Source organism: Sarcophilus harrisii, chromosome 1, assembly GCF_902635505.1.
Source record: "Sarcophilus harrisii chromosome 1, mSarHar1.11, whole genome shotgun sequence".
Lineage (NCBI taxonomy): Eukaryota > Metazoa > Chordata > Mammalia > Dasyuromorphia > Dasyuridae > Sarcophilus > Sarcophilus harrisii.
The window spans coordinates 88,993,165-89,015,805 of NC_045426.1; the positions used below are offsets into that span (position 1 = coordinate 88,993,165).

Here is a 22,641-nt window from a genome sequence, read left to right on the forward strand (position 1 = left end):
CTTGCCATCTGCCCTAATGCAGCTTCTCCTCCTTATTTGTTATAACACTATCCAGACCATCCTCCTCCCCCACAGGGGAGCTGATACATGAGATTTTGAAAGTATACTCTGGATTGCAAGTGTTCTCATGGTGAACATAAATTCGCCTAACCCACTATATACATACATATATATATATATATATATATATATATATATATATATATATATATGTGTGTGTGTGTGTGTGTGTGTGTGTGTGTGTGTGTATGTGTGTGTGTGTATCTATAAAAAAAATTTCTCCCAGATCAAGATTCACTCTATCTAGTAATGGGTAGTAAACTAGGTCTGAAGTCAGGAAATCCTGAATTCAAATCTGCTCTTAAATCTGTGTGACCCTGGGCAAATTCCTTAACCTCAGTTTCCTCAACTGGGAATAATAGAACCACTTCCTAGGGTGATTGTGAGGACTAAATGAGATAATTTTTGTATCCATTGCCTGGCACATTGCAGGTGCTTAATGAATGTTTCCTTTTCTTCCTTCCTTCCTTCCTTCCATCCTTCCTTCTTTCCTTCCTTCCTTCCTTCCTTCCTTCCTTCCTTCCTTCCTTCCTTCCTTCTTTCCTTCTTTCCTTTGTTCCTCTTGTCCCAGGACTCCTTCTACTTTCTTCCTTTTCCTCTGGTAATTGTAATTAGATCAATAATTCCATTGTTTTTGGAAAGATATAATCACTGATAAGTACAATTCCTTTTGCCTTCCTGATGATTCCCATATCAAAACTCCCTTTCCTAACCACATTCCTCTGAATTTGTCATCTCCCTCATTAGAATGTAAGCCAGAGAAGGCAGAATGAGAGTAGGTTGCCCACTTCTTGGGAAAGGGAGACTTTCAAAAGCTGCCTGGTGGCCAGTAACTTGTAATGCCAAAAAAGACTGATTTATGGTCATAGGCCCCTAGATTTTATGTGTCTAACTTTATCATTTTACAGATGAAGAAATTGAGGCTGAGAAAAAAAATGACTTGTTTAAGGTTATCACAGGGAGCCAATAGCAAAAGTGGGATTCGACTCCAGATTCAGAGCATTCATTCCATGTTGCTGCCTCAGTGCACCTTTTTTTCAGTCCTGTCTCTATTAACTTCTTGTCTGATTGTAGGCAAGTTCCTTCTCTCTCCACATAGCTGCCAAAGCGGTCTTTTTAGAGCTCACATGACACTCCTATGACTCCCTGTTATCCCCAGGATCAAATAGAAATGCCTCTGGTTGTCATTTTGGTTCCAATCTATTTCTCCAACCTTGTTACCCTTTAGTTTCCCTCATGTACACTATGGCTCCATCCAACTGACCTCCTCTTGTCTCTCATACAGCACTCCATATCCTGGTCCTTTCCCTATGAACTGGCCATCCCCTATCCTTTCTCCTCACTTCTGCCTGTCAGAATTCCTATAATACTCAGTTTAAGTACCACCTTCTAAGCCTGATCTGTTGCTTGTTCCTTCTCCCCCAAGATTACTTTGTGCCTATTTTGTATATTTTGAGGGTATTTTCCCCACAGTTCCACAGAACCATTGGGCTTACCCCTCCATCAGGCACTGATGGGCTGGATCCCTTATACCTAAATATGCTCATGCTGTCTCTACTGGATAGATTGAAAGATCCCAGAAATTACCTCATTTCTGGCCAGTACCTGGATGTGTACCAGGTGCTTAATCAATGCTTGGTTATAGATCAGTTAATTAATATTGCTTCTGGAAAGAGAGTATCATTCTTCTGTCCTATGTATCTATGACTTCCCACACCAAAATTCTCTTCTCTGGCTACCATTATCTCTAAAGATATTGTCTGTATTAGAAATCCTTCCTCAAGGGCAGAGGCTATCTCACCTTTGTATTTGCTTTCCCAGGTCTTAATACCATACCTGGTACATTGCATTTGGATCCACCTCTCCATAATTCCATTTGGGGTTTTCTTGGCAAAGATGGTAAAGTGGTTTGCCTTTTCCTTTTCCAGCTTATTTTACAGATGAGGAAATGGAGATAAATAGGATTGTGACTTGTTTAGGGTCACATAGCTAATTAAGGTCTGAGGCCAGATTTGAACTCACAAAAATGAGTCTTCTTGACTTTAGGCCCATTGCTCTATCCATTGCCCCACTAGTACATAGTAGCACTTAATACTTTCTGATTCATTCATTTGTTCATCCATCTAACTGCATTTTCTGTGTTGGATTCTTCTTCAGTAAAATAAGAGGATTGCTCTTGAAAATCTCTTAATATCCCTTGTGTTTTTAAACAACCTGTTCTAATTTGACATTCTGTGCTTCTATGATAGAGGAGAGATTGGGGTTGGGGATCTGGAGGTTCGTTAAGTTCTGGGATGGATATTCAGAACTCCTGCCCTCTGACCCTGGGAGGTACCCATTTCCCTTTTCTCTCTGAGGTCCTTCCTTTCTCCCCAGTCCTCAGTGGCTTCCTCCCAGGACCTTAGGAGGGGGGTGACTGGCTCTACTGAGTCATGGCACCCTGAGAAATAACAGAACTCACCCACCCCACCTTTTTATTTTTGACAGTTGCTAGGAAATGAATCTATGGGAACCCCTTCCCTAGCAGGGCCTCCTGTTTATTATCTCTGCTAATCCGCCCAAGAAATGGAAAATTAGAAAAACCCAACGGGGCCCTCCTCTAGAGGACAACTTACTCTCCTGTCCCACCACCAGGATAACAAAGGAGGGGCCAAGGAAAGAAAGTGTTGTCTTTCCAGGGAGGTGCCTTCTCCCTGCGATTCCAGGAGGTCAATGGAAAATGATCACCATGGGCCTCTCATGCATCCTTACTGGACATGAATATTGCTGGGGGGTGAGGGTGGAGAGGAGAGAGACAAAGGCTGGGCCCATATAACGTTGCCCTGCTTGTCAGAGTGCCTGTTACTGCCACCTCCCAATGGCACAGACAGGAGATGTTTCCTATTGGGCTGTGGGCTTTGAAATGTGCCCTGAGTCTTATGTAGTAATAGCTGACAATTCTATAGTATCTTAAGGTTTCCAAAGCTCTTTGTCGGTTCCATGTCCACCACATCCTGGTGAGAGAAATGTTCTAAGCAACATTATCTACATTTTGCAAGTGAAAATGGAAGTAAACCAACTTGCCTTTGGACATAGGACTAGTAAGTTACTGAGCTGAAATTCAATCTGAGGCCTTGGGATGGGAAATCCTATTCTCTCACCAGCCAAAAAAGACTTTTGTTTTGTGTTGGGCTCTAGAGATGGTAAGAACCTCAGAGGCAATCTGATCCAACTTCATTTTTCAGAAAAAGAAACTGAGGTCCATGGATACTAAGTGATTTGCCCAGAATCATCTGCCCTCCCTTCTTTCTATAATCTCTCATCTCCCAATAGTTATCAGAGGAAAGGTTTGAACCCAGGCCCCTAACTTCTAGTGGCTTGCCCATGATTACCCAGGTAGTAAGTATCAAAGGCAGGATTTGAATCCAGGTCCTCTTCCTTCAGTCAGTTTTCTTTTTCTATTTTGTTTGATCCTAACAACCACATTTTGATAAGTAGTTCAGGTCCAAGGCAATCCTAAAAATTTTTGGATAAAAAACATTTGCATCCAGAAAGAACTATGGAGATTGAATGAATACATGCCATGTTCACTTTTTTCCCTTCCCATTTTTCTCTCCCAACATGATTCATAAAGAAATGGGTATTAAAAAAAACCAGATAAATAGTTCAGGGACCATGATCCCCATTCCTTAATGATTTCTAGTCAACTCCTTAAAGTCATAATCTTTATTTTATCAGTACTCAATATAATTCTTGCAAACGGTAGGCGCTTAATTTTTTTTTAATTGTGTAGTTTTAGAGAGATTCAGAGAGTGGAAGTGATTTGTTCAGGGTGACCATCCTCTTAGGAAGCACAAGAGAGCCCAAATTATCTGACTCTAAATTGCATGCTATGGACCCTCATTGCTCTCCATATTCAGCCTAGGTTCTGTCCCTCCATTCCTTAATTCCAGTTTCTTCTTCACCATCCTGCCATTGGTATAATCACACAGCCACATATTTTCAGGGACAAACACAAGTTGACATCAGTGCAAGGAATATTAAACACTTACATTTCTGTGATTCTTGAGTATTTACAAATGGTCTTCTCTACAACACCTAGTGGGGTACAATGGTATAAGTATTCCCATCCCCATCTACAGATTGTAAAACTGGGACCAGGGGAGAGGGCTGAGAGCTTGGGGAACAAACTTGACTTCAAAGCCATGGCCTCTGGAGTCAGCTGGCTTCAGATTCCATCTCTGAAATTTACTGCCTGGATGATCCCCAAGATAATTCATTTAACCTGTCTGAGCCCCAGTTTTCTTATCTACCAAATAAGGAATTGGAGTGGGTGACCCCTGAGGTTCCTTCAAAACCTAAATTTTTGATCCTTGATCACTTTTAAGGATCTAGGATTCCATCTCTCTTTCAGGATGGATCCCACTCCTATAGAGTCTTTAGATGAATTTCACTTCTATCTCCAGCTAAAAAAAATAAAAGTCACCAAAAAACAAAACATCATCCATGGGTGACCAACCATCTGATGATAAGCTTCTCCAGCCTTAGCTAGTCTGGTATGTGGACAACAAAACCTCATGGTCTGGGAGTCTTTCCAGCTTGGTACTTGGTTGCTGCCAGTCCCTTGGTACCCTGGTCTCCAATATCCCAGGGTTCCCTCCCCATGAGAAGGAGGGGAGTCCCAGGGGGATAGCAGGAAAGGATAAATGACCCTGTCTATAAATTGCAGGTAGACAGCATCTGCTCAGGGTCCAGCTTGGTCTAGATTAAGAGAAAATCTGGTTTTGTTTTTCTCCTTCAGAAAACTCTCTCCCCTGGTCCCTTTTCTGGACATCTGGTGTAGCTCAACTCCTTCACTGGTTATTCTCCATGATTAACATATAATCCTCTCCCCTCTGAACTCACCATTTCCCCGCACTGCTTTTTTCCCTTGCAGTTCTGGTCTATAATATACTCCAAATCCCTTTCTCTACCCCACCCCCCTAAGTCATTAATCAATCAGCATGGTCTATCCTCTCTGCCTGGCAGGGACTCCCTCCTAATCTCCACCTTTCAGAATATTTCTCTTCAAAACAGCTCGGGTGCCACCTCCTCTAGAGAAGACATCCCATTCCTCCAGTTAAAAGTTTTCTCTTCCTCTTCGAGTTTGTCTAGAGTTTCCTTGTCCCCTTCATTCATTCTTGTGCATTTGCATAAGACTGTTCTTGGTGGAGAAGTATGTCCCTTCTCTGAAGCTAGAACCCCAAAGATCTCTCTTATTGAAAGTTGAGACTAACTCTGCTCTTTCCACAGAAACCTCACTCTCTCCACCCATAAAGAAAGTCATCTGTAAATGTACTAGACTTGAACCTAGGAGACACATTTTACATTTATTTGTACACTTTTTTTTAAAACAGTAGACCATAAGGACAGGAAGATCAGAACTGTATCATTTTTAAAACTTGTTTTTCTCAGTTAAGATAAAGTCTTGCTTTCTAGAGTCAAACTGAATAAGTCTAATCTCTCTCCCCATAACACGACTTAACAGATATTGGAAGAGAATTATCATCTCCTCCCTGTCTACTTTTTTCTCAAAGTATCAACTACATTAAACAGTCTCCTTATAGTATGATCTCCAGCTCCTTTGCAACTGTATCTATAGTTGGAGAAATAATAACCCATCCCTCCTGTCCTTTCTGAAAAGTGGGTATCCCTTTTCCAACTAAGCTGGAGAATAAGTGATCCTCATCCTCATGGACCCATGGATGCCATGCTTGGCGCGAAAGCCTTGGTCTGGCTCATTGCTGACACGGACTGTTTCACCCTTCCTAAGGGACCCTCTGCTAACAGGGCCTCAGCATCCTGATGCTGTGCTTCAGATATACCAGCACCAGCCTTCCCTGTAGCTGGGATTGCTCTTGTGTGCTATACACAGCCCCTTCCCTCCCAGCTGATACATAATAATTCCACATGAGATGAACAGTAAAAAAGCTTATTGCATTCCCTACCAAAATGACAGGAGCACATGATTCAAACTCAAAGAAAAAAGCAAGTGGTTCAGTAGAAAGAGCTTTGGACTTAAAGTCAGGGGACCTGGATCCCAGTACTGGTTCTGTGGATGACTTGCTGTGTAATTTTGGGCAAGTGATCTCCCTCCCTCTTTGGGATCTAATTTCTGCATTTGCAAAAGGAGGGAGTTGGGGAGAGAGATACACAAGGTCTAACATCTGAGTCCCTTTAAATCACAGATGCTTCTCCTCCCATGAAGTGTTTGGGGATGGGAGAGAGGACGTTTCCAACTGGGGGTGTGCCAGGGACACCAAGTTCTGGGCTGGATCCCATAGTGGGGGGGCCCGGGGTTCAAGGTGACGCACAGTGGCCAGAGCTGAAACTCTTCCCGCTGGGAGGTCTCCAGCAGTGGTCTCCGGCCAGTGCCTGGTAGAGAGGAAGCTCGATCATTAAATTTTACACCTCAGCCACAACCCCGCTCTTCTGTTGACCATCAAAACAGAGGTCAAAGATGGAATTAGAATGGCATAAAGAAGGAACTCCGGGCTGAGAGGCAGGATACCCACCTTCTTATCTTGGCTCTGTCCCTAACTTCCTGTATAATCCTGGGCAAATGAGCTCCCCTAGCTGAGCCTCAGTATGCTCATCTGAAAAATGGGAGTTGGTATAAAATGGGACTGCATCTTCTCTTTTTAACTTCTGTCAGACTTCGACAAACTATGTTCTGTGTTCTTCCCTGTTCTAAAATCCCTCCCAGGATTGACATTTTGTGTTCTATGAATGAATAAAATAGCATCTATTTAAGTAGGTATTATGTGATTTCAGAGTTAAGTAATAGACTTGAGAGAAAATCAGTTGCCCTTAGAGACAATACAGATATATAGGAATGTAGCTAGGGAAAGGTCAAGTTTCAGGAATGGCAAATGAAGCCATTGGGAAAGCAATTTATATCCCTTTGCCAGAAGCAATGGTAGGACTCATCTGGTTGCTGTTCACGTAAGAACTGGAAGAGGGTGAGTTGGGGAAGATGGTGCACAGAGTGACTTAGAAGAAAAATGACAGAGGCAGACAGTTGGGACAAGCTAGTGTGTGGTCATCTCTCACTGATTAACCCCAGGACGAGCTGGACAGCAGAGGAGATAGAGACGTGGAAATACCTGAGGTCAAATATAGCCTTAGATACTTACTAGCAGTATGACCCTTGGAAGTCACTTAACCCTGTTAACTTGTTTCTTCATCTGTAAGATGGGGATAATGATGGTATCTACTTTCCAGGATTGTTGTAGGTATCAATTAGATAATTGCTATAAAGTGTTTTAGCACAATGTCCAATACATAATAAGTGCTACATACATGTCAGATATTATTATTAATTTTAACATACTATATTATATTACAATATGCTATATACACATTAGATATCATTATTAATTATAACATACTATATTACATCATAACACGCTACATACACGTTGGATATTATTAATTATAACATGCCACATACATGTTAGATATCATTAATTACAACATACTATATTACATTATAACATGCTACAGACACGTTAGATATTATTATTAATTATAGCATAGCAAGTGGTATTAGGGTGACATGGAAAGAAATTAATGGTAATTTGAGTGGCTGAAGTCAACCAGACATTACAGCAGCAACAACAAGTATTTATAAAACATTGTAGGGTTTTTAAAGTAGATATGTTATCTCCCTTAATCTTCATGATAACCCTGTGAGGTAGGTGCTATTATTATCCCCATTTTACGATTAAGAAACTGAAGCTAGAGATCTTAAATGATTTGTTCAGAATCACACAGCTATTAAATACCTGAGATGAGGGTTGAACTTCTATCTTTCTGTTAACAAGTTTAACACTTTCTCCACTACACCATCTAGCTCTGATATGATCCTGTAAACTTCCTCCCAGCTCTAACAATCCATAAACAGATGTTTTATTTTCTCTCTATATAATAAGGCCTTTATAATTGGGAGAAACATTATCATCCCACAAGATTTCTCCAGGTCAAGATGTGTTGTCTGTGGTCAGCCAGCTTAATGCTTAGACCTCTTTTGTGAGTGGACCAAAGTTATCAGTTTGGCTTCCATGCCGTTTGTTAACTAAATTGAAGAGAACTCAGTTCCCCAGTCATGGATTGATACATAAATATGTATTTGAGTAGCTGGGGGAACTGAGCAGTGGGTTACTCAGGATGGCCGATCTGCACATCTGGAAATATAACTTGGTAGATGGGGAGGATGCAGTATATGAACAACTGCATAGAAGAGGGATTATATCACATCAATACATCTCTCTCTACAGACTTCTGAAAAGACTGCTTTGGGGTTTCTCTAGACAAAGAACAGAGAAGATTGGCTGAATTTGCAAAATGGTGAACTAAAGGTGGGGCGTCAGGAAGGACTTCCTGAGTTGGTAAACTTCAGAATGGGCAGATAAGGAGAGTCAAATCACTGTAAGGTTAATATTGATAAGAAACACACTTCTATGGCATTTCAAGGTTTACAAAGTGATTTCTTCATCAAAAGGGGTGATTTGTATAATATAAATATCATTGTTATTTTGTAATTGATAACTGACTTTTAGAGATATGAAATAATTTGTTTAAGGTTATATAGCTATGACATGTCAGAGAATATGTAGATATAGAGAAGATCTGGATAGAACTCTCTCCTAAAAGAAGACCCATTATGGGAAGAACACTGTAATCCAGTATTTGGTGAAATCCCTGATACCAACAGAGGGAAGCTGAGGGTACTTGGAAACTAATCCTGTTCTCCCAGGTGGCACCAGAGTTTCATCAGATACTCTTTCCTTGGAGAACTACAAGAATGAAAATGGGGGAAACATTTCAGCTGGATTTAGGAAGTTAGAAGGATAGGCATTGAAAAGCCCTTGAAGACCAGTACATCATCTGCCTTTGAAGTGTAGTCCAAGATATCATTACTCATGTCTCCCCTTCTAAAGTTACTTTGAATCTATTTTGTATATAAATTATATTGATCCCCAGCTCCTAAAGATGTGAAAAAGAAATTAGTCTCCACTAAAGTCCTTGAGTCAACAATAGACATTAAAAAATATAACAATAGTTGAATATATATACACATATTGCCACAATACACACATATAGATACATACAAAGACACACACACCTATATACATATGTGTATATATGTATGTATATGTGTATATGTGTATGTGTGCATGTATCAGCTAGGTGGATGCAATGTATAGAGCATTGGCCCTGAAGTCAACAAGATCTGAATTAAACTCTGGCTTCAGACACTCACTAACCATATGACCCTGGACAAAGCACTTAACCCTATTTACCTCAGTTTCCTCATTTGTAAAATTAACTAGAGAAAGAAACATCAAACTACTCCAGTATCTTTGTCATAAAAACCCCAAATAGAGTCCTAAAGAATTGAACATAGATGAAATAACTGAACAAATACATATATTTTTTATATGTATGAGATCTTTTCTTTTTGCTTTGATCTATTTGGGGTAGAAACCAAGTGGTTCTATTTCTAGGTCAAGTATGCATAGTTTAGTAACTTTTAGGATATAATTCCCAATTGCTTTTCAGAATGGCTGGTCCACTTCACAGTTCCACCAACTATGACCTGATGTGATTTTGATAAGCATCTATCATGTGCTAGGTATTGTGCTAAGAGGAGATGAGGGAGTGATGCAAAGAAAGAGGAAAAAAAATCCAGTCCCTTCCCTCAAAGAGCTGCCAAAATATTTATAACACTTATTTTTATAGTGGCAAAGGACTAAAAACTAAAGGGTTGTCCACCAACTGGTTGGTTGTTGTCCTTTGTTTTTGAAAAGGACCAAAATGATTTTATTGTATTGGAGTCAAGTCTGAGTGACTGATCAGACCAATACAAGCTCAGAAGGCTGAGTTCTACTACAATTCAGGAACAAATAGCCCATAGGAACATTTGGAGTAGAGATGTCTCTAAATGTGCACGTCTCTAGGATGAGCAAATTATGATATGTAAATGTGATGGAATACTATAGTTCTATGAGGAAATAATGAAACAATTGCAGAGAAAACCAAAAAGATTTGAATGAATTGATACAAGATGAAGGAAGCAGAACTAAGAAGATAATTTATATATAATAACAACATTGCAAAAGTGAACAATTCTGAAAAATTTAGTAACCCTGATAATGTAATGGCCAATTGTGATTCCAAAAGAGCAATGATAAAGAACTTTACTTACTTCTGACAGAGAGGTAATGTACTAATATAAAGAATGAGACACACATTTTTGGACATGGCCAGTGTGGGAATGTGTTTTGCTTGACTCTTAGTCAAGTCTTTTTTTTTAAAATTTTTATAAAAAGGGGTTTGTTTTGTTTAGTTTTCAGTGGGGCGAGGGAGGGAGAAAAAGATAAATATTTTATAATTGAAAAAATACAATCTAATTTTTTAAAAAAACTGCATGTATATTGTTTGATTGAAACCAACCAGCTGCACCAACTCTTCTCTATAAAACCCATGACTTTTAGTTGCCTCAAGGAACTGTCCTGTTCTGGAGGGGGTGGGAACCAAATGTTCCAAACATCAGATAGGAGGAGTTAAAGATTACTAGGCAAAATTGGATGTGTCAGGTCCAAGGGCAACCTTTCTAAAGGACCTTCTTGGCAGGATAACATTTCCTCTTCCCACCATGATTGAAGACTATCACACATGAAGTTCTGGCAATTTTCCCCTCTAGGGATGGTGATCCAGATGTATTTGGCTCTTCCAGTGATTGAGACCTTTTGGTATCTTTGCCCTGTTTTTTCCTCCTATGTCTCTGCCAATGAATTTCATTTTTGTCCTTTGGACCTTCCTTGGGAAAGTTAAAATCCATAATAATGAAGGCCCATTACTTTATAAATTTCTACCACCCAGAAGGCATCAGAAAACTCTAGCCTGATCCACTATGACTGAAATTTATAAGGTAGGTGGCAACAGAGCCTAAGATTTATTATTGGTGTCATAAATATGAAATTATTGTGTCTTTTCCCACTATAGTGGAGAAGCAAAAGAAATAATGGGAAATTCTGTTTTCATTCCCCTAGATTTAGGGAAATGGTCATAATTTTGTGTATGAGTTCAGACAATGCCGATCACCTGACTCACTTTCCTAGTATTTATTTTCAATTCTGTCTTAATTAAATGAATTTAAAAAAAGATGCATATGTCTTTGTTGTAGTCTGACATAAAGAGGCCATTGGTTGGGACTCAGGATATGGTATGTGTAGTTGATGGCCTCAATTAGCTTGCTGAACTTGGGAAGGAACTAGAGGCCCTGGTCCCAGGATGGTGTGGGGATCCATAAAGCAGAAGGCTGCACATGTAAAATATTGGCTCCAAGGAAGGATGTGTAAGAACTTGCGACTGATGACCATACCTCATCCTTTCTAAATTTGTTTCTGCTTCTCCATTGGGTCTCTAATAAGATAAGATTGTCCTCTGAGATACCAAAATTCCTTTTAGCTTATCTGTCATTAGCGTTATTTTTCTTAACCTGATGGGAATAGGGTCTGGTTCAGAATGTAGTTTATTTATTTATTTTTAACACCAGTATTACAGTTTAATCAAAGAGAAAAGCCAGGGGCAGAAGAAAAACAAACTCCCTTTTATTCAAATTTAGAAAAGACAGCTACCCTGAGCTGATTTTTCCCTTAAGAATTTTCATTCCAATACAAAAATTCCCATTATGACCCCAATCCAAATTTCCTTTATACAATTCCTTTCATTTAAGCCAGAAAAAAAAGGTTGACTAGCTTGTTCAATTGCCACTGAACAAGAAGCTTCTTCCTTCCCCATGTATTCTCCAAATAGGTGAGATTTAACCACTGTTTTAAAATGAGTAAGGGTTTGTATAAAACAAGGAATTTAGTGTGTGATACCAGTAATGGAACAACTTAAAGGTCCAACACATCTACAACACTGCCTTTTCACCAACATCTAGCTTGTGACTGTCTCCACAAATTAAAAAAAATACCTGTGGGAATGTAGATTATTACAGAAAGTATGCTACAATAAAGTTTCTTGCCTGGTACACAGACATTAGTGACAAAAGAGAATGGACACCATCTGCTTGAAATGCCTTTCCATTTTCCTCCTGGTCTGGCTGAGGTTTCCTTAGTTCAAAAAAATTTGGGTTTAGCTGCCCATTGAGGTTGCACTATTTGCAGTGCTACTGGTATTGGCAAAGGGGCTGGTTTGTCCCACATCACTGGATGCTTCACAGGCTGGTGTATCCCAGGAGACCAGGTCTTTGGGAGGGTACTGCTAGAAGGGGAGGAGATTTACCCTTGAGCTCAGAATGTTCTGTATTGGAAGCAGTCATCCAGATTATCACCTAAGAAAGGAGGCTTAACTGAAGGAAGGAGATATTGGTTCTGGAAGGAATTTCTACCAGGACTTGGAGGAAGATGAGGAGGTTTGCCCTAGATCTTGACATCAAATTAGCTTAGATCAAAGCATTCACAACTCCAGGGGAAGTATCTTCCAATTCCTCTTTCCTGATCTTCAGGTAATGTTCAACTCCTCCTGATAGAAATGTTTTCCCTCAGGAAAGAGAGATGGAGGAGGAAGAGGAAGATGGAAGAGGAGATATTTGATGTCCAAAAGCATGGAGAAGCTTTCTCAGAGGTTCCATTGTAAGTAATCATCTATGAGATCCGTGGCTTTTTGTGAAATCCCAGCACCTTCCTGCTGGTCCTACTCACTCAGAATTGTTCCAAATTCCTTAGCTATAAGAGCCAATGCACCCTCCATGGATATATGTTGATGTATTGTGATAGACTTCTGAAGGAAAATGATCACATCAGGTGATCATTTCCAACATAAGGTCATGCAAATCATAAGATGCAAATGCTTGCTGCATAGTTCTTTTGTTCTTTATTGATGGAAAAAAATGGTGCGATTTGAAAGCCTTTCTTTATCATATTCATTCTGTATCTGTTGGTAAAACCACTGATAGAGCTTCTCTTTTTGATGGTCCTTACAATAGTCATTATCTTTATGGGAATATTGGTATCTCTCATAGTTATCTTCAGTTCCTCTGGAATAATTATACTTTTTCCTCAATAATTATTCAAAGTTACTTTTGTCTGCATTACACCTTTGTGAATCTTAACCCATAAACATATTTTAAAATCCTTTTATTCCTGGATATGCTGCTGCTGGGTTTCTCTCCTTCCTTTTGGTAAAAAATCAGGCAGAAGTCTCCTTCCACTTTTGTGTTTGTCAAGCAAACCAGAGCTAGAAAGTGGGGCTATTAAGTGTCCAGTTCTAAGCCTCCCACTGCATTGACCTCCAGTTTCCTCCAACATTACTGTCCCTCTCTCCCCCAACTGCAGCCATTGCTCCATTAAGAAGTGTCATTTAGTGGAAAGAGATAAGATCTTAGAGTTGTCTTTCCTCTGCTACTAATAAGCTATATAATCTTGGGTAGCACAATAGGGAGCTTTTTTCACTTTTATTGGCGTCCCTGGTTCATCTATTTTATTGTGAGTTTTTCTTTTTCATAAAACCAACTCATAGTTGTATTTATTAGTTCAATTAGTTCTTTTACTTTCAATCTTATATATCTCTCCTTTGATTTTCATAATTTTTATTTTGGTTTTTATTGAATATTTTTAATTTTGTTTTTTTCAAGTTTTTTTTTTTTCAATTTAGGTCCAATTTATAGATCTTCTCTTTCTTCCTTTTATTGATGTAAGTGTTTAGAGATAGAGATTTCCTTTAACTACTGCTTTGGCTACATCCTACATATTTTATTATATTGTCTTATTATTGTCATCATCTTTCACAAAAATATTATTGTTTCTATGATTTGGTTTTTTTGGCCCATTTATTCTTTAGAATTAGATTATTTAGTTTCCAATTACTTTTCGTCTATGCTTCTAAAGTTTTTTATTGAATGTAATTTTTATTGCATTTTGTTCCAAAAAAGGTGGATTTAATATTTCTGCTTTTTTGCATTTGTTTGTATTTGCATTTCTGAAGTTGTTATGCTCTAACATATGGTTTTTTTAATCCATTTCTTTTTAATAGCATTTTATTTTTCCAATTACATGTAAAAATAGTTTTCAACATTCATTTTTTTCTCCCTTCTTTCCTTACTTCTCCTTCCCCAAGACAGAAAACAATCTGATATAGATTACACATGTACAATCATTTTTAAACATTTCCATATTAGTCATGTTGTGAAAGAAAAATCATAACAAAAAAGAAAAACCATGAAAAAGAAAAAGCAAACAAAAAAGGTGAAAGTGGCATGTTTTGATATGCATTCAGTCTCTACAATTTTCTCCCTGGATGCAGATTGTATTTTCCATCCCAAGTCTATTGGACTTGTTTTGGATTAATGTATTAGTGAGCAGAACTAAGTCTGTCATAATTGATTCTTATGGAATCTTGCTTGTTACTGTGTACAATGTTCTCCAGGTGCTGCTCACTTCACTCAGTATCAGTTCATGTAATTTTTTCTAGGCTTTTCTGAAATCAGCTTACTCATCATTTCTCATAGAGCAAGAATATTCTATTACATTCATGTACCATAACTTATTCAGCCATTACCCAATTGATGGGCATTCACTCAGTTTCCAATTCCTTGCCACCACAAGAAGAGCTGCTACAAAGATTTTTGCATATGTGGGTCCTTTCTCCTATTTCATGATCTCTTTGTGATGCAAATCCAGTAGTGGCACCTTAAGGTCAAAGGGTATGAACAATTTGATAGCTCTTTGGGCATAATTTCAAATCACTCTCCAGAACTGCTAAATCAAATCACAACTTCACCAACAATGTATTAGTGTTTCAGTTTTCCCACATCCCCTCCAATATTCATCATTATCTTTTCCTGTCATTTGTCTGACAGATGTGGGCTGGTACCTCAGAGTTGTTTTAATTTGCATTTCTCTAATCATTAGGGATTTAGAACATTTTTTAATATGATTATAGATGGCTTTAATATATATGGTCAATTTTTAGGAAGGTATGTATAGCTGTAAAAAAAAGTATTATTATATATATTCAAGAAATACACTCTAAATCTAAATGGAAATTGGATTGGAGTTAGGATGTCTATGGGTTTAAGGCCTAGAGGCAAAGCATAGACTAGGATTGGGAAGTCAGGGAGAATCCAGGATGGGCTAACATTGGTTCTGGGGTTGTCTAGTAGGGAGAAGTGGACAAAGACTTTTGCATTTCTACTCTGGAAGTACATCATGGAAAGTCAAGGAAAGATAGAATTTGGAGTTTTCTAAAAAGGTCTATCTAATCAAGAAGTAGTAGAAGGCAAGGGGAATGAGCCCTGGAGCCCTGTGCCTCTGCCAACTGTCAGGTGGGGATAACTTTTTTCCTATGATGTTTAAGGCCATATACTGTCCTCTCCAGAAACGGAAAACACGTACAATGAATAAATAAACTGGTGAAAAGCTAACCATTGGGTTAACCCAAGCCTGGAATCTTATACTATTGACCAAAGTTAGAACCTACACAATTAGTAATTGTAAAAGATTAGTATTGTAGGATGTAGAATTAGAAAGGACCTTAGAGATCAATTTATCTACCCTCATTTTACATCTTAGGAAAGTGAAGTCTAGGAATTTACTGTTATTGTGCAAGAAATTGGAAAAAGGGAAATTGATCTAAATTGGGAAATTGAATCAAGATTTGAGTGATTTCATGCTTTTCCTTGAAACAAAGACTCAGTGTCATTTTGATGATGTTTTACAGTCACTAGTCATGGAATACGACAGTCTCTGAAGAATCCTAAAGACAAGGAAGAGAAGTATAAAAAGTATTTGTAAGTTGCCACACATTGCCAGCTGAAGGGTGGCATAAAATATACCATTAAAATGATGCAATTCTGTAGAACTGATGCTGAGTGAAAGGAGCAGGGCCAGGAGATCCTTATATACTTCAACAACAACACCATATGATGATCAATTCTGATGGACATGGTCATCTTCAGCAATGAGATGAACCAAATCAGTTCCAATGGAGCAGTAATGAACTGAACCAGCTACACCCAGCGAAAGAACTCTGGGAGATGACTAAGAACCATTACATAGAATTCTCAGTCCCTCTATTTTTGTCCGCCTGCATTTTGGATTTCCGTCACAGGCTAAATTGTACAATATTTCAGAGTTCGATTCTTTTTGTACAGCAAAATAACTATTTGGCCATGCATACTTATTGTGTATCTAATTTATATTCTAATATATTTAACATCTACTGGTCATCCTGCCATCTAGGGGAGGGGGTGGGGGGAAGGAGGGGAAAAATTGGAACAAAAGCTTTGGCAATTATCAGTGTTGTAAAATTACCCATGCATATAACTTGTAAATAAAAAGCTATGAAAGAATAAAAAAAAGGGGGGGGGAATGATGTAAGTCTGAAAACAAAAGGGAACCAGGCTGGTCACATAGAGAGAACAAAGGATAACCAGTGGATCATAGATAGCTTATGTGCTGTATTCATAGAATGAACAAAGAAAAGTCTCTAGCACACTGGATGAATCAAGAATTTTGTGGAGGATAAGAGGTAAGAATTGTGCAGGATATAATGATTTGTGGTCAGCACCACTGGAAATGGTCAGTGCCCACATCAGGGAGATCATAGACCATTTTAAATATAAATAAATCATGGGTCTTGATCAACTAAGAGAAAGTAGTCCAATTTAGTTTGAGCAGAATGTATATATATGAAAGGAAGCAATGAATAATAAAACTGGAATGTTAAAATGTGGCTAAGCTGAGGCGGGCTTTGAATACCAAGTTTAAAAAGTTTTACTTTGTACAGGAACCATGGAAGATAAGAAGTTTGATGCTTCCTAGATAAGTATCTTAGGAATAATAGAATGCCAAAGCTGTGAGGTATAGTGTGCTAAATATAGAGAATAAAGGAAGTACCATATGCACTAGAATATGTAAAGTAATATTTTTATAGTATCAAAAAAACAGGAAATAAAGAAGCTGGCATAGATTGGGAAGTAATAATAATAAAAATAGCTAGCATTTATATAGTGTCATAAGATTCTTCCTCCACAGCTCTGAAAAGTCAGTGCTATTGTTATCTCTATAATATGGATAAAGAAATTAAAGCACATAGACTCAGGATCAAATAGCTAGTAAGTATCTAATGCCAATTTTGAACTCAACTTTTCTTGAATCCAGGTTCAGCACTCTGTTCCTTGAACATGACTACTTTTAAAACTGCATGCAACCTGGTCCCAAACTATTTTTCTAGCTTCACTATACATTACTCCCTCACCTGGATTTTATGATCCAATCAAAATGGCCTTCTGTCTGTTCTTCAGGTATAAGACTATAACTCCCATCTTTATTCCCTTGCACTGGCTGAAATGCATTGCTTCTCTTCCTTTAAGATGCAGCTCAAATGCTATCTGCTGCACAAAGCCATTCCCAATCATCCCAACTGTTTTTTGTTTGTTTATTTGTTTTTATTATAGTTTTTTTATTTACAAGGTATATGCATGGCTAATTTTTCAGCATTTACCCTTGTAAAACCTTCTGTTCCAACTTTTCCCTTCCTTAGCTTCCCCCCCCCCACCCAGATGGCAGGTAGTCCAATATATGTTAAATATGTACATATCCATAGTTATTTTGCTGCATAAGAAAAATTGGACTTGGAAATAAGATAAAAATAAGATAAAGGAAATCAAAAATGAAAGTGGACAAAAACAGAGGGAATGGAAATGCTATGTTGTGGTTCACACTCATTTCCCATAATTCTTTTGCTGGGTGTAGCTGGTTCTCTTCATTAGTGAACAAATGGAATTGATTTAGTTCATCTCATTGTTAAAGAGAGCCACGTACATCAGAATTTCATCCCAATTGTTAATATTCTTTTTCTCAAATTACGTTGTATATAACTATTTTGTATATATTTGTAATTGTTCATCTTATAATTATGCTATATGTATCTTTATGTATATTTGTTACCTGCCCTCCATTAGAATGTAAGCTTCATATGAGTCTACTTTTCTATTACTTCTAATTTTTTCCAGAATTCTATTCAAGTAGAATTTTTTTTCTGATTTGTCTTTCAGCTAGATTTTTCTAAGTCTGAAAGGGATGCATAAAGTCTCCCAATATAATAGTTTTACTCTCTATTTTCCCCTCTAATTTGTTTCTCTTTTCCTTTAAGTATTTAGATAATATGTTATTTGATGCATTCATTTGATATATTTATATTTCTTTGATATCTATGGTGCTCTTAAATATAATGTAATTTTCCTAATTATCTTTTTTATCTTCTTTATATTTATGATTGCCTCAGCTGATATCATGATTTTATTTTATTTTATTTTTTAATCCAGGACAAATATAATGGATTTTTCTTCAGACCTTAATTTTAATTCTACTTGAATACTAGTGTTTCATAGGTGTTTCTTTTAAACAGTGTATGATTGGATTCTATTTTCTAATCCATCCTACTATCTTCTGCCTTATGGATAAGTTCATATTCATGATTATGATTGATAAATGTGTGCTTTCCTCTACTCTGTCCTCTTGTGTTTTTTCTATCTTTGCTATCATTTCCATCTTTATGAGTGAGAAGATGATAAAAGAAAGATTTTCTGACATGTAATCTAAAAATGAAATAGCTTAATTTTTTCTCTTTTACATCTCTTTTCTTGCCTTGAAACCAGGTTTTAACTCTTTCTTCTTTTCCTTTTTTTCCTTCCTTTGTTCTTCCCACCAACATTTGAAGTTATTTTATGTTTTCTGTTATCTTCTCTCCCTTTATGCTTCTTCTTCCTACTTTTTGGGGTTGGAATATATTTCTATTCTAATATTTCTCCCCTCCTTTCTCTGTCTCTGTCTGTCTGTCTGTCTGTCTCTGTCTTTGTTTCTCTCTGTCTCTCTCTCCCTCTCCCTCTTCCTCTTTCCCCCTCTTTCTCCTTTCCTCCTTCTTACATTCTCTTTTCCTTCCTCTCTCTCTCTCTCTCTCTCTCTCTCTCTCTCTCTCTCTCTCTCTCTTCACTTTTATTTGTTCTTCTCTCTATTTCCTTTTCAACCTTCCTTTATTTCTCTGTCTAGTTTAGACCAAGATAAAGTTCATAAGATGCTTGGTCCCTCACTGATTCCTTCATGACTAGAAAATTTACATCTTGTATATCTCAATATGGGATAGTAATAGTCAACTCCCTTTCCTCCCTCATCATGGCTCTACGTTAGTCTCACTTTTGTCTTCTCCTGAAACCATTTAAACATAAAAAAATCACTAATAGGCAGTCTGTTATTTTGAACTTATTGTTCAAAGGATATTAAGATTCTGAGAAGACATTTAATTCTTATCCTTCTATATGTATAAATCATTAATTCTCACATATTCTATTCTAATTAAGAATATTTTATTCTATCTATATGTACCTTTCTACATTTCTTTTGAAACCTGGATTTTCATTTCAAAATGTCTGCTCAGCTTTGGTCTTTTCATCAGGAATGCTTGGAAATATTCCATAATATTAAAGAACCAATATATTATTTGTCTGCAGGATTATACTTATTTCTTTTGGACAAATAATCCATAATTATAAGCTTTCATCTTTTATCTTTTGAAATATCATATGCCAAGTTTTGTTCTCATTCCCAAGACTTGTGTGATCTTTACTGGTATTTGAGCTCTTTCTTTTTAAATGCTTTGGAACATTAGAAAAGGCACTGAATTTGGAGTCAAAGGATCTAGGTTGAAGTCTTAGCTCTTTCACTTACTATCTGAGTGACCACAGATAAGTCACTTGTCTGTAGACCTCAGTTTCTCATCGATGAAATCAAATCTTTAATATCCTTTCCAGCCATGACTCCTATAGGAAATGGGAGTGGTTATTATTTTTGATTTTTTAAATTTTTGTTTAGGTGCCAAATTTTGATTAGGTAGTGACTAAACAGAGAGAACTTTTTATAGAATTGGACCAGAGGCTACTTCAGTGAGGACAATTGGCAAAAGCACTGAATTTGGAGTTAGAAGACCTGGGTGAATATTGTCTTCATCATTAAACTTTGCAATGTAATATGTATGATTGGGCAAGTTGATCCATAATGAAGTTGGATGAGGGGATCTCTAAATCCTAAGGGTCTTTCCCTCCCCTCCCAGATTCATTTATCTTTTTATTTAGATATTTTTGGATAAGATGAAGGAGATTTCTTTGCCTCAATTGCTACCTAGCCTAAATCACAAAGTGGATGTGACCTCAGTCAAACTGAGACCTATTGAAAACTTTAGCTTAAAAATGCCAAGGTCTCCCATTTCATACAGGATGATCTCCAATTGTCTTAATTTATATCTTGTCACTGGACCCAAAGGGCTCTGGAGAGGAAAGTAAGGCAGGTGTCTTGCATACTCTCCCTCACTTAAGCCAAATTCACTTGTATGTCATGGCATCACCTCCCTGATGTCACAGTCCTCTTCAAGAATGAAGGACAAACACAGCAAAATAACGGTTTGGTCATGTATACTTATTGTGTATCTAATTTATATTTTAATATATTTAACATCTACTGGTCATCCTGCCATCTGGGGGAGGGGGTGGGGGGTAAGAGGTGAAAAATTGGAACAAGAGGTTTGGTAATTGTTAATGCTGTAAAGTTACTCATGCATATATCCTGTAAATAAAAAGCTATTAAATTAAAAAAAAAGAATGAAGGACAAACAACAACCTCTGTGAGTTAAAGTTGACCTGGAATTGATGGAAGACTCTCCTCCTTCCTTCTTTTCTTCTTTCCTTCCTTCTTTCTTTCCCTCCCTCCTTTTCTTCTTCTGTCCTTCCCTCCCTCTCTCCTTCCTTCCTTTTCTCCTTCTGTCCACGTAAGGTATCATACCTTTCCCTACAGAAGCTCTTAAAAGTAGGTGTCAGACTACATCTAGGGCCAAGTCAGATTGGTACCTACTACACTATTAGCTCTTTTTATGTCCGGCATCTAATATAGTCCTTGGCAAATAGTGGATGCTTAATAAATGCTTGTTGGTTGATTGAGCAAGATCTGGACATGATAGCAACAAGAATTTGGACAAGTTTTTTGAGCTTTAAAGGATTTAAAGCTTGGATGAAACATTCCCTTAATCCTATTCTATTCAAATATGAAACCTGAGAGACTCCTCCTACTCCTAGAGTTAATGTCTTAATCTATTATATAAAAATCAGCATAACATAGCAAGAATACATGACTCATAGTTAGATCTGGTATGTTACAAAAGAATAATAATAACAATAATAACAAGACTGTGTTAAGCACTGTGCTAAGTGCTTTATCAATATTATTGAATTTGAGTCTCACATCAGCACTGGTGCTATTATTATTCTCACTTTACAGATGAGGAAACTGAGACCCTTCCCCAGAGTCACACAGCTAGTAAGTGTCTAAGTCTGGATTTCAGCTCAGGTCTTCCTGAACATAGACCTGGGACTCTGTCTACTCTACTATTTCAATGCCTTGATGAGGGGAAGTGGAAGTGGAAGTGGGGAGCCTTCCATTTATAAACCTTTAAGTACTTAAAAATGGGATCATAATCCCTATAGGGATGACTTCATAATTGATATCTGACGTCCTGAGCTCAGGTTCTATATATCAACTTGCCTGTCACATCATTATCTCAAGCTCAACATAATTCCAAATTGAGGTAATCATCTTCCTTTCAGAACAGCTCCCCTTCAAGATTTCCTCCCTTCTGTACATGGTACTATCATCCTCCATGGCACCCAGGCCTGAAATCTCAGTTATCTTCTTCAACACTCTGCCCCTGTCCAGACAGTCACCAAGTCCTGGAGATTCCTTCTTTCTAGTTTCAGTCGCAATCCTTTTTATTTTTCCCCATTTTTCTTTTACCTTGGTCTGAACCTTGGTCATGAGTTTCTTAAATTATCTTCCTACTTCTACTCTCTTCCCACAATCTATACTATATATGTCCTCTAGTGACTTGTATCCTTAAAAAACCTTCAGCATGACAGATGTCGCCATCATCATCATTGTCACCTCCTTACCATTGTCACTGTCATTAACTTGTCCATCACCCACATTTTCATCATAATCCCACATCTAAAATTTTGCTCACATTGACAGTTCTGTACTCTGACCCTCCCCGACAATGTCATTCCCTCCCCCTTCTTAGCCCACTCTTCCTCATTCTCAGAGTTCAGCACAGAACTCTCCTCCTCTAGGAAGTCAGCCCCAATCAACCCAGCCCCAAGTGACCCTTCTTTCTCTGAGTTTCTCAGACCACTCATTTGACCCAGAGCATAACTTGCCTCAAAGTGTTAATTATCTGTCTCAGCAATGCATATTTTACCTTTCCAAATAGGACACTAACTCACCAGGGGTAGACTTCTCCCATCCCCTACCTAGAATTCCCCATCTATGATCTCACCCCAACCTCCATTTCCATCCATCTAAAATCTTCTCTCTTTTTCATGTTCTAGCTCAAGTCCCAGTTGCTTTCAGGACCTCCCGCCTCTGATCCTCCCTTGTCCTCACTAACTTGGAATTCCTTCATAAGTCAATTATGAAATCTATGACCCATATATACTGCCTCCTGTACTAC

At 37.9% G+C, this 22,641-nt stretch overlaps 1 pseudogene; it reads right to left on the minus strand.

Moving 5' to 3' along the window:
* Positions 1-12,209: 12,209 nt before the first annotated feature.
* Positions 12,210-22,139, minus strand: LOC111719416 (annotated as a pseudogene).
* Between the last annotated feature and the right edge of the window lie 502 nt (positions 22,140-22,641).